This window comes from Scleropages formosus, chromosome 4 (genome assembly GCF_900964775.1).
Source record: "Scleropages formosus chromosome 4, fSclFor1.1, whole genome shotgun sequence".
Lineage (NCBI taxonomy): Eukaryota > Metazoa > Chordata > Actinopteri > Osteoglossiformes > Osteoglossidae > Scleropages > Scleropages formosus.
The window spans coordinates 10236021-10251575 of record NC_041809.1 but is presented as its reverse complement, the minus strand read 5'-3'; the positions used below and the strand labels follow the sequence as shown (position 1 = coordinate 10251575).

At 41.4% G+C, this 15555-nt stretch overlaps 1 protein-coding gene across 1 annotated transcript in view; it reads left to right on the top strand.

Annotated features, from left to right (window-relative positions):
• Positions 1-15555, top strand: part of LOC108932908 (receptor-type tyrosine-protein phosphatase epsilon-like) — a 46913-nt gene that overhangs the window by 11569 nt on the left and 19789 nt on the right. The window contains exon 2 of the mRNA XM_018749623.2: positions 10475-10750. The gene's annotated coding sequence lies outside the window, so the exon portion shown is untranslated. The remainder of the gene's footprint in view (positions 1-10474; positions 10751-15555) is intronic.

Sequence of the window (15555 nt, the reverse complement as noted above, 5' to 3'; positions counted from 1 at the left end):
TGCCCAACTACTTGTCCAGGCCATGGTGACTTCCCGTCTGGACTACTGCCACTCTCTCCTGTGTGGCCTTCCTGCTACTGCCATCAAACCTCTGCAGCTTCTACAGAATGGTGCTGCACGAGTTGTACTTGATTTGCCAAAGTGTTCCCACGTATCTCCTCTACTCATTTCTCTGCACAGGCTTCCTATAGCTGCCAGAATTAAATTCAAGACCCTGGTTACTGTCTACAAATGCGTCAATAGAACTGCTCCCAGCTATTTACAAGACTTAATCAACAGCTACACCCCAGCCAGACCCCTTCATTTGTCTACTTCAGCTCGCTTGGTGGTCCCGCGCACGAAAGGAAAAGCTCGGAGGTTCTCAGTTCTGGCTCTGTTGTGGTCGAATGACCTTCTGCAGTCACTCAGAACTGCGGAAACTCTGTTTTCAAGAAGGGTCTCAAAACCCACCTTTTCCAGATCCACTTTGCCCAAGATCTCTCCAGCTCATTTATGGTGTAATTGTTTACGCATCGTAACTTCATGAGCATCCCCTGATACAACCTTTATTCAGCCACTAGGCCAGCATTGTACTTGCTTATTTGAGTGTTTTAGAATATCAAAAAAAAAAAAAAAATTGATGGGAGGGTATCAGGATTCGTCTATCCTGTGTTTTATCCACCTACTCGAACAATGAACTTAGGTGCAGCAAGTGATAGGTAACAAACTAGGTTTACTTGCGACTTTCATGTTTGGAGCTATGTCTCTTAATGTAACGCATAAATTGTACTTTTGCCGAGATGTATGTCGTTTTGGACAAAAGTGTCTGCTAAATGAATAAATGAAAATGTAAACTAAACCCTGGGATCCTCAAGAGTAATTAAGGATTTGTTTCTTCATTGACAAGGGCCTCTGCAGTGTTTTCAAGTGAACATTTTTGAGTATTTAAGTTGTCATTTTTGACACTGGTGTCATGGTGGAGGCACAGTGGATAATGCTGGTATGTCACTCCACCTGAGCTGTGCATTTGGGCGTAGGTGCAAATCTGGCTTAGGTTTGTGTCGTTTTGCAATTTTGAACGCGTTTACAAAATGACATTCAAGCAGAGGGTTCTTTCTTTTTTTTTTTTTAAGGTCATAGCACACGGCAGAAAAAATCACACAGGAGACGGTGAATTACAAGTGTTTACTTGCCTGGATATCAAGAGAAATTTATGAAATTGGATATTTTCCTCCTTTCTGTTTTACATACGTTTCAAGAAGTTCTGTTGCTTACTGGTTTAATTTCTGTTCAGTTTTTTTTGCGGTTGCCTTGTCGTCTTTACAGACATTACATAGTCAGTATGAGGCAAGTATAACAATTTTCTGATGTCTTTGAAAATCTGTAAAATATCTGTCTTTAGGCAAATATCCATATGATGTTTTTCCCATTGAATAATCAGGGAATTTTTAGTAAACAGGTTCAGAAGGACCCCCAGTGGTAATTTACATGCCTGGGTTATTGCCAGGCTGCTGCTTGTGTCATTTGGAAGGGGGGCTTGGTTTCCATCTGGGGGGCGGATGCTGTGTCTCGATGGAAATAAAAAATCCTTTTGGTTTCTGTTGTCGAAGGCACCGAGGGATTGCTCTCATGCTGAAAGGAGGCATGGGGGAGGGTGAATGGGGGCTTTGCACAGTCATTTTAAAAATATTTCCTTTTTAAAGGCTCCAAGAAACTGCCGTCATCCTTAGTTATAGCCTGTAGGAAAGTATCTCTGTGCAGAAGTCAAAATCATTAACACCATAGAGAAGAGTGGCATTTAACCACTGTAGATTTCAGCTGACCATGAAATGTGCCGCTCGCGATGGGGCCGATGCTCTTATACCAACAAGTCCCCTTAGTGGACCAGCTAATATATCTGTCGTTGTTTATTCAGTGAGAACGATAATGCATCCTGCTTTTTTGTCTCTACGATTGTTCTGAAATTGACATTGATTTCAAGGGTCAAGTGACACAACAGCGAAACCGCACATCTCTGGCTTTGAATATTTGCCCTTTGCCGGGATTCACCTTCGTAATGGCGGAATGTGCTGGCGATGTCTTCAAGCCGTCCAAATCGGGACGTAACGGAATGAGCTTATCTGGCCGAGACACACTTCAACGTCGTTAAACAGCATGTTCTCAGACGGCGAGCAACTCTGTGCGCCATTGAAACCGATGGGTCCTTGTAAAAAGTGCTTAACCGAGCATCTTCGTTTTGTGGGGTCAGCAACACTAGAGCTGGTGACACATTTGCCAACATATAAAAAGGGTTCAGATGGCTTTAATGAGTGGTGAGTATCTTTGGTGTCAGCACAAATTATTCAGTTTGCTTGGAGCCCAACACGACACAAAGGAAGACGTCTAAATCCATTGCATCTTTAATATTCCCAGCATTTGCCGTGCTTCTGCTGTACATATTTAATCCTGAAGAAATGGATTAATTCAGTTCAAGTCTGGGAATGTATTTGAGATGCATTTTAACACAACCTTTATTGCATTAAGAGTTTTCTGGAATGTTGGGAGGCAAACTCATACATGATGAACACCGTAAAAATCCTGAGAAAATATTTGTATTTCGTAGACAGTCACATGATCATAGTACACATGATCTTTATACTGCAGAGAGCACTTTGTAATCCTCCAAATTCATAGAAATGACCCAGTGTCCTTTCTTTAACTGGCTACATGGACTAGTAGGGTGCAACTCTTCTAGAAAACTGATATATGGTTTAGTGCTATGTTTTAATTAAAGACTTAGCTGTGTGTGTGTGTGTGTGTGTGTGTGTGTGTATTATTTAATAGAAACTTGAAAATTTCAGGGCACACAAATGTTTTGGGGAGAGTGTAAGACATAGGAAAAGAAATAGAAATGCAAAGACATAGGATGTAACCAGTCACATTTAGAGTATCTTAGCAATTACTTCACTTGTAAGAGAAATTGATTTATTTAACTTCTCTATATATATATATATGTGTGTGTGTGTGTGTGTGTGTGTGTGTGTGTGTGTGTGTAAGTAATCACTGTCTGAAATCACTTGTCCCGAGCAGGGTCAGAGCAAACCTAACCCGGCAACGCAGAGGGTAAGGGGACACACCCAAGACAGGATGCCAGTCCGCCGCAAGGCACCCCAAGCAGGACTCGAACCCCAGACACACCAGAGAGCAGGCACAAGCCAAACCTGCTGCGCCACCACGCTCCCCTTTATATATGAATATATGTGTATGACAATATATATTCATAGATGTATATGAATATATAATTATATATCGTTTGTAATGACTTTTTGTGATTTGCTTTCAGTCATACATCTTGGATCAGTGTTTTTTGGTGCCTCATGTCTAACAGTCAGTTTGTGTTTTCATGCAAAATTCCTCAGCTGAAGGAAATGACTCCATTATAAATTGCTGTCCCAGCATCTCCTCTTTCTTTTAACAACTTTTTTTTTTTTTTTTTCCCCCCCGTGAAATGCTCGCAAGGCCACTCCCCATACAGTATGTTGCTGAATTCTACTGAGATGTTCTCTTCAGAGCTGCTTATCACCATGCTATAGTTGTTCCCACTCAGTGCTATGAAAATGAATTTAACTCCTAAATATATTCAGAAGGTTTGCCCATAGGAGCTGGATTGTTTTTGACTTTTGGTGTTAATAAGTTACGTTCAGTTAGACTGATGCGACAAATACAGTATAAACACTCATGTATGCTAATATGAGATAATTGTGGTAGTAAAAATATTTAGCAGTTTTTCTGTTAGCAAGTATGAACAAACTATGAAAGTATTCTGCAGATTCATCTGTATAAATGAAATTGGCTTTGATTTAGCATCGGCCCTGTAACAATGACTCTCTGTGTCTCCACCTGTGGGCTGTGGAATTCTGGGAGTATGTGGGCCCTCTGAAGCATACTTTCTCCTCCATAAGACACCACAATGAACTCCTTGTCCAGGATTGAATTCTCAAATGAATGCAAGAGCTTTGAGTCTTGGTCTGTATAGCAGACACCCCCCACCCCAAGAAAAGCAGTTAAAAATGCACAGAATATTATTTAGAATTTATTTTGGTGGAATGCATATTATTGCTTTTTTGTACTGTAAATGATTTATGATTTGACAAACTCCCTTGTGGAGTAGTGGTGGGCCCAGATCTCTGATAGATTTGAGAAGAATAATAATAGCTACAGTGATTTGAAAGACAAACTTAACATCCTCTAATTATTTTCCTTTTGTTGCGTATATATATTTTCTTTTTTTTAATATATTGAAATAAAGGCCATACTATACCTTGTTTAGTGCTATTAATGCCCTACTTTAGATATCTTAAAACAATAAAGTGCATATATCAGGAAAAAAAGAGCAGTCATTTAGCAGGAAAAAATAGTATTGATTGCTGTATTGACATGTATAACCATTTTTCCATATTGAATAATCTAATACCGTACCATTAGACACAGTAAAATCATTTTACAAGTAAGTTGTTATATCATTATGTACTTGTGACACTTCTCACCAAAGGTACAATTTTGTCTTCTATCACTGAGCCATTTGAAAGTATTTGTTCATGTTAAGATATCTTTTAGATTATTTCCATTTGTTCTTTTAACAGTTTTCCTCGAAAGCAACATGCAGTGTATACTGTGTACTGCACTGTTTAGCTGACACCTTTTATTCAAGGTGACTTTCTGTGCTAAATTCCTTAACACCTTACCATCATTCAGCCACCTATACTGTATACACCAGTGCCATGTGGCGGGCGCTCTCACACACACACACACACTCACTCACTCACTCACTCACTCACTCACTGCAGGCAATTTAGTCACTAGTTTCCATGAAACATGTCTTTGGACTATGGGAGGAAACCAGAGCCCCTGCAGGAAATCCATGTGAACATGGTGAGAGCGTTCAAAATCCACACACAGACAGCATGAATAGAGGTCGAACCCACAGCCCAGGTGCAGCGAAACACCAATGCTGTCCACGTTGCTGTCCACTGCAGCACCATACCACCTAGAGGCCTTTAACCACACTGATCACATAGTCTTTTACTAAGGTTGGTGTCCAGGATTCAGAAGCATTCAGCACTGAGTTAAGAAATTTTGAAAAGTGAAAATCTGTATTTGCTTTGTGAATAATTGTTTTTATTACTACAAGTAGTAGACCTTAATGAAATTAACTTGTATTGATTTGCATATGGGGTGCACGGTGGTGCAGCAAGCTTGACTGGGTCTTGCTCTCTGGCGGGTCTGGGGTTCAAGTCTTGCTTGGGGTGCCTTGTGACGGACTGGTGTCCCATCCTGGCTCCTGCGCCCTGTGTTGCCGGGTTAGGCTCCGGTTTGCTGTGGCCCCACTTGGGTCAAGCAGTTTCTCTGTGTGTGTGTGTGTGTGTGTGTGTGTGTGTGTGTGTGTGTGTGTGTGTGTGTTTAATCACGTAATGATGCTGACACATTCCTTTCGTTCAGCTGAGCTTTTCATTCATTCATTCATTCATTGCAATGTCCTGGTGAAACCTCTCCATGTTCCAAATATTTGTTGTGTCGACAAATGGTTTTTGTGAAGGGCAGGGCATCAAGGCAACGAGAATTCATCAATGCTGACCAGCTGTTGTTGGACACTGAAATGAGAAGAATCACATGCTGAGTACAAATGAAATCAGGAGCAAAACATGTTTAGCTCGGTTGAACTAATCCAATGTGTCAACATCATTATACAATTAAACATTCAGTTTTTTGAAGGAAAAAACGCCCAGTGTAATTGGATACTCACTTGCTTAAAATACATAGCTATGCGTTATAGTTTTGGTTTTTGAGTAGAATGTGTGAGTAGAATGCCCTACTAGTACATTTTGAGCAGACTTTTACCCATTTCAATAAGCAGTGCTGCATACAGGTTTTCACTGTACTATAAGTGTGTTTCTTTCAATTGGGCTAGAAAACCAGAGTGTCTGGCATGTGACATGTGTCCAGTGATGAAGGATGCTTAAATACTGCATTTTTCCGTAAGATGAAACTCCAAATCCAGGGGGTTTGAAACGCCCTTGTCTTCCGTCACTGTGCGTAGCTCGACCAAAGGATGTGAGTTTGCTTCTTTGTGGACATGTTGCGTGTTTACTGGTTACCACAGACACAAAAGGTCCATAGCAATCAGGGGTCCAATATTTAGTGTTGGGGTCACAGGTAGCAAGTAGTGATCTCGTCCTTTTCCGACGCACTATAGTGTGTTCAAATGTATCAATTCTATTAGCAGATGCTTTTCTCCAAAGTGACATATCTCATAGAAAATACAATGCGTACATTACATTAGCAGGGGAGAGAGACATAGTTGGACATGTGACTCTTAAGTACAGTTAATTACTTTTTATCATATGAACCAATGTTCATCACACAAGTAGCTGTATAAAACTTTTTCAGAATATCCACAATTCCAAATCACCTTCCTAGTAATTTTTTTTTTCCTTTCTCCCAGATGCATATAAACATCTCAATTTTTGAGATACATGTCAATATGTCATCTTCAAAGAAAAAAAGCCCTGCACTGAAAGTTATTCATAATCGCAGTTAATTTGTAATTGTTGGAAGGTCACTGGAAGTATACACCACTGGGGCACCATCTCAAAAGCAACACAAATGAAAATTTTGGAAATGCTCTATTAATGCTGAAAAAGTATTTCTGCATGTTCAGCAAAGATACCTTCCCAGAATTTAAGTTGCACTAAGGTAATGTGGATTGTGACACGGTATATAAATTTTCGATTAGTGGAATTTATGGTCGTGTTCAGTTCAATATGACAGGTCTGCTATGCTCGCAATGCGATGTTACATGTGATTGTGACTGTCTCCTGCACAAGTATTGATACCTTATGGTGCACAAGGTCTGGATAGGAATTAAGCCAATTTTTACTCTGACATTCAACTTGCACACGGTGTGAACATGGACCTTTTTATTGCTGCTTTTGGTGTGCCTGTGACATTAGTTTAAATGTCAAACTTTTGGGGATTTATTGTATGCCCTTCCAAAGAACAGGTCCCTGAAGGGCCAATAGGGAACAATAGTTATAGAGCAGTATAAATATTAATAGTTTTCATATTGCATGGGTTTTTTTTTTTTGCATGCATCTGAATACCAAGAACCTTCCCGTTTCAGTTCCCAGAGTGCACTGTTTAAAAGAACACGGTGATGTTACGCATTGCAAATGTCTCTGCCCTTCCTCCACGTAAGTATACCTGCTTAGCAACAATTGACAGAAAACTTAAAGATGGCATCTATATCAAAACCTTTGAATGTTAGTGATGTAACTTTTTTTTTTTTTGGGGGGGGGGTTGGATTCATTGCGATCCACTAACAAGAATCCTTCCTACAGACTTGAACGCGGGCATTACAAACAAATGTTGTTCTTAAGTTTGTCATTAAGTCAGATTTGTACGGAAGTCGGAACAGTTTGGTACGGTTCGTATCTAACATCAGTTTGTCAAATTTTTTGTCTTAGTATTTAGTATATCGTGAACCTTTCTTTGCGTAAAACATTAAAGAAACACTTCCAGATGCACTGAAATATATTTACATAATACGCTAATAATAAATATTACTACAGTATTTATAATACAGAGAGAGGGACATCGGGACAGAGCCTTTTACATGCTCATTATTTTCACTTTGTCTTTTAATATTGTCCCGACTGTTGACCGACTGTAGCCTAACACTTTTCCAATGTTCGTTGGCGTTTCACCTTTTTTCCGATCACTTTATTTCCACTTTAGCTTCAGTCATGATCGTTTCCTTTTCTTTGATGCATCACCATCACTTGGATCACATTTACGCTTTGGTGCCATGGTCAGGAAGGTAAAAACAAGAAACGTTAAAGCCAAATACAGTAACACACGAGACACCGTTAATAGCAACGTGGTCCGACTGAAAAGGACCAAGTCTTAGTCCTACCTCGGGCTCATGATCCAACGAACCGCTGTAGACACGCAATGCTTGCAATGCAAAGTAGCTCGCATTTGTTACGACGAGTCATCATATGTACAGCAACTCAAATTTTTAATACAATAGGCCTTATGGTGGTGGTTCGTAACTACAGGATTATATTGTACGTAAATCGGACCTTCGCAACCCGTGAACTGCCTGTATTTGACATTGGGGGGGTTGCTTTTCTCCAAACGTATGTATTATACTGTATTATGATTTTAAATAACTCAGTGTATTTAATAGCACAAACACAACTTTGTAATTGTGTGAACTCTTTAAATTGTAGCCTTCCATAGTTTCCTACCTTTGACAATGTGGCCATACTGTGAATTCCTTAGTTCCTGATTTTAATTACGACACCAGCTACTATCGGCCTTCTGTTCTTTATTGAATATAACAAGAAAGTGAGACGTTGTTATGTTCTTTGTGTAACTTTGTAGAACTAGTGAAGGAAATTGTCTTCACTGCTCCCATACATTTGCTACATGTGCTCTGCCAAATCAAATTCAACTCTATTCTCTGTAGTTTATAAGCTCTGGCAGCCGAGTTGGAGCTGAGATGTGTTTATTTGATCAGATATGCTTATTTTGATTCATTAAATTTTCCATGTTTCATTTTCCTTGCTGTTTTGGTTGGGCTTGCTCTTTTGTGATGACAGCTTATGGGATTCTGGAGCAGTTATCAGGCCTGGGTTCTCCTTCCACGCATGGTGGATTGATAAAGCAATTTACAGAACTGGACCATCAGCTCTGGAGTTTTGTGAAGCTACAGTGCTAGTCAAAAGTTTGAGTACACCCAGACAATGTTTTGATGGGACGAACTAGACAGATGGGTCAAAGCAAAGACCGCTTAAATGTCCTGCATCTGTGGGCATTGCTGCTTTCCTATACTGAAACTTTCTTAACAAAATGCCTTATGGGGAAAGGGAAAAATGGGGGGGAGCCACATACTTTTGACCCTGAATGCTAGCATTGTCAACCCTTATGGAAGATGGACAGGTGATTTCAAGTGCAAGTGATGGACCTAGCGATTCTTTCTGATGGTTTATGTATCTGACTGTGTCCTACCAGTGCACGCTGACTGAGCATTTGCTGCATTCCCACAGTTCCACAATCCTTGCAATCCCTATTCTTAGTCCTGGTGGAAGCGGCATGTTGCTGTCTGACCCAATGATTACAGCCATCTGGAGCGAACTTCACAATCATGACTCCAAGCTGGACCATAAAGCCCTTAAAGCCTCCTTAAATATCAGGGAAAAGGGAAAAGGTCTGAATTAATACCCTGATCTGAAGTATTAGTGAAGTAGTAATATTTTTGTGTTTTGCCTTCTTTTAGTGAAGCACTCGAGTCTTTTGTAAATCATCTCCCATTCGAATAAACTTGGAGAGTTTTGGGTTTGCTATTGGCATGAGAATCAGCATAATTGCAGGTGCAAGTTTTTGTTTCTAATCCCACAGCGTTTGTTTGAAGAACAGAAAACGCATTCAGAATGAACAAATTACCATTTTAAATCCTTTCCCTTGCTTAAGTCATGTGAGACATGTGTAGAGCAAGTTTATCATGCTACTAAAAGTATGATTTTTTTAAAAAAAAAAAAAAAAAAAAAAAAACAGTTAGTGGAAAACGGTGCAAAAATAACTAGTTAGTTTTATATACACACCAGTTTGTGTGTATTTATACTATCAACTTTAAATGAAAGTAGGTGGAAGAAATGCCACTAAAGAAACACACCCCGTATATGAGTCATTTTCCGGATTGATTCCTGGCTGTGGATCAGTGTTCGGAGAACAAAATCTGATGAGCTCACACATGTTAACCGGTGAAGTGAAAGCCACTGCATGCCTGTCGCAGCCATGCTCGACCATTGCTATAGCAACTGTCTGGAATGTGTGAAAGCTCACGATTGTTTTTCTGAAGAATGTGCCCAGGTGGATGAATTGTGCCCCACGTCAGTAACCCTGTCCGCACTGGGGCCGAGGTCCTAGAAATGTCACTGCCAGTGTAATGGTCTCTTATGTATTATTGTGTTTGCTATTGTTTTACTGCTGAAAATAAGTTAAAACACTGCCCATGCTTCATGCATAACTTAAAACGTTTTTTTCAATCTAACATCTTGATGCCCGCCCCAGTTGAACGCCTTCCTTTATAATAGTGTGGCAGTGTCATGTGACTGCAGGATTTTCAAAGCATCAGCACTTTAAATTGGAGGACATCTGTGCTTCAGTTAAACCCTTCCATCATTCCTTGACAGGGGCGGTAAATTGTCTTAACACCAAGCAGGAGATTAGTGTGTTTCTGGACAGTTCTCCACTGGCGCAATGAGTCGTTGCAGAATTTGGATTTCAAGTTTAAAGACCTTTACAAGTCCATTTCTCCACTCGCAGACCTTAAGTTTTATCATTGGTAGACCATGTGTCTCTCTGGAGCCCTTGTAGTTCCCTTTCTGCACTGCTGGAATGGATACAAGCAGCCAGATTGACGAAATGCTCTTTTCCTCCCTTATTTAAATAGATGCCGGATGGTCCTTTAAGACCCGTTGAAGATCCTGAGGGAAAGATGCTGAGCTGAGACTCCAGGGTGGGCCCTTTATTAGACCGTCTGCTGAATCCTCCTAGTTTGCACAAGGAAGATCAGGCATTCTGCGAATCAGCAATGTGAAAACACCAGGTACCAAGATTTTTACCGGACTGCAAAGGAAACGCCTGCTGGATCCAGTAAGACGGGGCTGCTGTCACAAGTTGCAATGGATCTGAGAGATTTCTCACAGTGAATTGAAGCCCTCAACCTGTAAGTACCCGCAAAAATCCCATAGCAGTTAGGACTGAATATTTTATACTGTATATGAGCGGCACGGTGGCATAGCGAGTAGTGCAGCTGTCTTGGAGCACCTAGGTGGTGTGAGAGGACATGAGTTTGATCCCTGCTCAGTCTATGTGGAGTTTGCATGGTCTCCCCATGTCTGTGTATGTTTCCTCCGGGTGCTCTGGTTTCTTCCCACAGTCCAAAGACATGCTGTTCACATAGACTAGTAACTCTGTCACCCATAGCATGTGAGTGACAGAGACTGTGCTCCACTGATGTATGGATGAGTGACCCATTGTAAGTAGTGTCTCTAGCAGTGTAAGTAACCTTGGTGAATAAGGTGTGTGGGTTGATAACATGACACAGAGTTCACTGGAAGTCACTTTGGAGAAAAGCATCTGCTAAATAAATACATGTAAAATTTTCTATATATTATAGAACTAAGTATAAGAACAAAGTATGGCTGCAGACCAATATTACTTCAGTAGAAATGATGGTTGTTGATGGCAAGGCTGTAGAAGCCATGTGCATGTGAAGGTCGTTGATGTAGAGTCTAAGGTGCACCTTTATCAAAAGATCTGGTCTAGGATGAATGCGGATGTGGAAAATATTTCATGAGAAGGAAGCAAAACTTACATGCGTGAAAGTCCATTGCAGTTATTGTTGGGGGAGGGAGAACAGGGCGGTATGTCAATATGGAGAGTCGGACAAGATTGGGCATTTGAAGACGACACTATGAGAGGCTGAGGGGAAAGAGTGGTGCTAGAGAGGTTTAGGAGACAGCAGCTGAAATGAAGAGTGTCAGAGGTTATTTAGCAGAGGAGGTTTTGGCAGAACTTGAAGATATAAACAAGCGGTGGGTCTCCAAGATTGGATGTTTGAGCAGAGGTTGTTTTTGGGCCACTTAGTCTTTTAAGGAGAAATGCGATAGAAGCAGCAGGGGCGGTAAAGCTGAATGGACTCAAAGCTTTGGTTTTTGGCTCAGCAGTCTAGTACAGGTGGCTGGTTGTAGACCGCAAGAACATCCGGAATGGTGTGTTTGCATCTGTGTGAATGGCCCTTAGAGTCATCCCTTGGGCTCACCTTAAACCATCACAGGAAGGCTGCTGGATTTGTTATGGGGTTTTCGCCGGTCTCGGGGAACGTGCCTAAATAAGTGTTTAAGCTCCTTGCAAGACTACTGGACTCTTATAGACTCCTTTAAAGCACAAGGAGCTGAGGGAGGAGTGGATGTGAATGGCTTCGAAGGAAAGGCGGTTCAAATACGTATGAATTCATTTGAAGTTTGAACCCCTCAAGAACGTACCGTTAATCGCCAACAGCGGATGCAGTGGATGAGGCTTAGGTTTGCTCTTTTCGGCTGCGGTAATCCCTTATGAGCATGTCGCTTTGGAGTGGCAGCCATTAAATGGTGCTGGTTTGATTTTGGAGGGGTATACAGTACATCAGCTCAACTCTAATAGCTGGGCGAGCTGCCATGTGATCTCTGGAAATTCACAATTCCCAATCCATGCGCTGTTAGTCTGCGGCGCTCCCATCCGGGGTGGACTGGATGGGACCACGTTCTGCTTCCGGAGGGGTCGTGTTTCTAAAGTGGCTGTGCTGCTCATTGACCTTGGTTAGGGGCTGCTAAAAATTAGACTCTCTACTCTCCCCACAAGCAGTGACCCAGGGGCACTGATGCCAAATTTTCAGCCACGAGCTGCAAGCACGTGACTCGTGTCTTTAGAGCTCATGCAAGGAGTTTGAGGCCAGGAAGTGGAATAAAAATACGGTTACAGTATTTGGGAGAGGGGGAAAAAAAAAAAAACTGTAGTGGTGCCTGTCTGAAGATGCATATTTGACCATGTAAAATGTCACAGCTGCTGTCACATTATTTTTGTTCTCCGAATAAATTTGGTGAGGAGATGAGAAGGTACAGGAGACTGAAGCTGTATACTGAGAAGGATGCTGTGTGGTCAGGTTGAAAGAGGGCTGCTATTTTTGAGCTCGTCCCCTTTTTGCTGATAGCAGTAGTGTGATGGTTGGTAACTGTGCTGACAGTCAGCAGTATCTAGAGCAGTTCGGAATGTGCAGTTTGATTATTTGAGCATGCAATGAGATGCTGTGCAACTGGCAGTTGGTCTTTGAAATTTATGAAACCCCAGAATATATATATAATTTTTTTTTTTTTTTTTTTTTTTTAAAAAGGATTATTTAATTTAAGGAACGTATCATGGCATAGCTGTGTTTGTTTTAGGGTTACTATTGCAGCAACACATCATCAGTAGAGTAAGACTAACCTGTCTCATGATGGTCTAACACCAGCTCATGTTCCCTATTAGTGGTTTGTTTTGTGTGTGTGTATAATATATATAAAATATTTAATTTATTAATAAAATAAATACGCACACATGGGGGCATGGTGGCACAGTGGGTTGCACTGGGTCCTGCTCTCCGGTGGGTCTGGGGTTCAAGTCCCACTTGGGGTGCCTTGCGATGGACTGGCGTCCCGTCCTGGGTGTGTCCCCTCCCCCTCCGGCCTTACGCCCTGTGTTGCCGGGTTAGGCTCTGGCTCCCCGTGACCCTGTATGGGACAAGCGGTTCAGACACGCACACATTGAATGAAACCGCTTGTCTCGAGAGGGGTCGCGGCGAGCAGGAGCCTAACCCGGCAACACAGGGCACAAGGCTGGAGGGAGGGGGCGGACGCACCCAGGACAGGACACCAGTTTGTCACAAGGCACCCCAAGCAGGACTCGAACCCCAGACCCACCAGAGAGAAGGCACAGGCCAAACCCGCTGCGCCACTGCGCCCCTCGTAATAAAATAAATAATAAATATTTAAAAAAATAGATTATTTTATATATAGTTATTTATTTTATTATTTATTTCCCTCCTCATTCCAGCCATAGATGAGATGTCCTCATTCGCTATAATTTTTAACACACAGCCCATGCGACTGATAACACAAGGTGGACTCCTGGCCCTTGTAAGTGGGGCGCTTTCAGTTGGAGGTGGGGTGCGATTAGTGTACACACGTCAGTGTTTTGCTTCAGGGGATCACCTGCTTTCTTTCTGGCTTCGTACAACATTTGTAAAGCAATTCTGGTATGGATTCTGGAGTATTTTACATGTATTAATTTTAGCTTACACTTTTTTCCTAAGCAACTTACAATGTTTTAAGCCATTTACAGTTATTTACCCATTTATATAGCCAGGTAATTTTACTAGAGCAATGTAGAGTAAGTGCCTTGCTCAAGGGTACTACAGCTGGAGGTGGGATTCAAACCTGCAACCTTTGGGTTCAGAGGCAAACATTTTTTAGGTAAATTTAATGTTTTTCTCTGTGTCTGCTCCATCCTCAGCGGGAAACTCAGACTGGCAGGAGTGATGAGAACAGCTTATAAAAGAATATCTGCTAATGAGTAAGGAGGGCATTGAATGGATGGTCTCTCTGGCACCTGCTCTTTGTCAATATGCACTGTAGTTTTACCACTCTACTTTCTTTGGCTCAGCACCGATGAAACAAAGCCAGGGAGTTAATCAGGAATGGGGGGGGGGGGGGGGGAAACACACTTTACAATGAGTAACTGTTGTGAGGACTTACCTTCCATGGCAGATGGAGCACAACCACCAGAACTTGCCCCCCACACTCTTATATGGAAATTTTTAATTACTGGAATAAACATTTTTAAAAACTACAACACATGTCACTAGGCTCACAAAGAATTCCTGAGAAGAGCACCGAACCATTGGACCAACCAACCATTGCTGATGCTGTAACGTGGGAATTTGTAGTTTGTCATAATCTCACATGTTCCTTCAAGCAATGAAAATACAGTAAACAGTCACTAAGGTTCAGAGTAAGAGCTACTGCTTTACTCATAAATAGTATCTTTGCGCACATTGGACATGTTACATGGGCCGAGGTTATTCTTTTACAGACGCTTCCTAGCTCTGTGTTCCTTCATCCAATAACGGTGCCGAAACAAGTTTAAAAAATGGTTTATTTCTTTTCCACGGTGTACACACGTTACCCCACTACAGACAGCCATACCTTCTGCCTCTTATATATACTGTCTTATCTATCAGTACCCATAAAACAGGCCATTTGAGTCCCCTGAACAGAAGTGCTTGCTATTCTAGAAATTTTCACAGCAGACAACAAAAAGGCATACAATTAAATATAATGGAGTAATAGTCCGTAACCAAAAAAAAAAAAAAATCGATATAGTGAAAAGTATAATAAAGTGGAGAATAATTCAAATTAAATCACAATGGCAGAATAAAAAGTAAAAATACATTTTTCTATTAAAGTATTAAGTACTCTTATTTATACTCAGATCACATTACGTTCATACTACACTTCTTGTGCACCTTATTTTGAGGACCTCACACTGTATGTTATTACCAACAATGTAAATTATAGCAACCTGACGGATCGATGACTGGTGTTCCCTTGTCTCGGTAAGTGTGCGCATGTGTATCAGCTGTGTTTAAGTGGCATGGCACTAGGCCAATTTGTGTCGTGCCGAACCTGTGCAAACCGTATTTCGTTCATGCTGTACTCCTGTGTATAGTTAAATAATAACAAACGTAACAGTATGTTTGAGCCCCAGTTTCATGATATACAGGCAAATCCAGCCCTGATTTTGAACCAATGTGCAGAAAACAAATGCGACTCAAAACCTCAGGATCTTGTCCCGGTTTCTCTGTCTGTCCCCCGTGAGCCATTTCTTGTCTGCGGTGATGGACTACGACAGCGCTCTCGTTTTGTCCTTCGCGGCGCTCGAGGCTACACATTACAA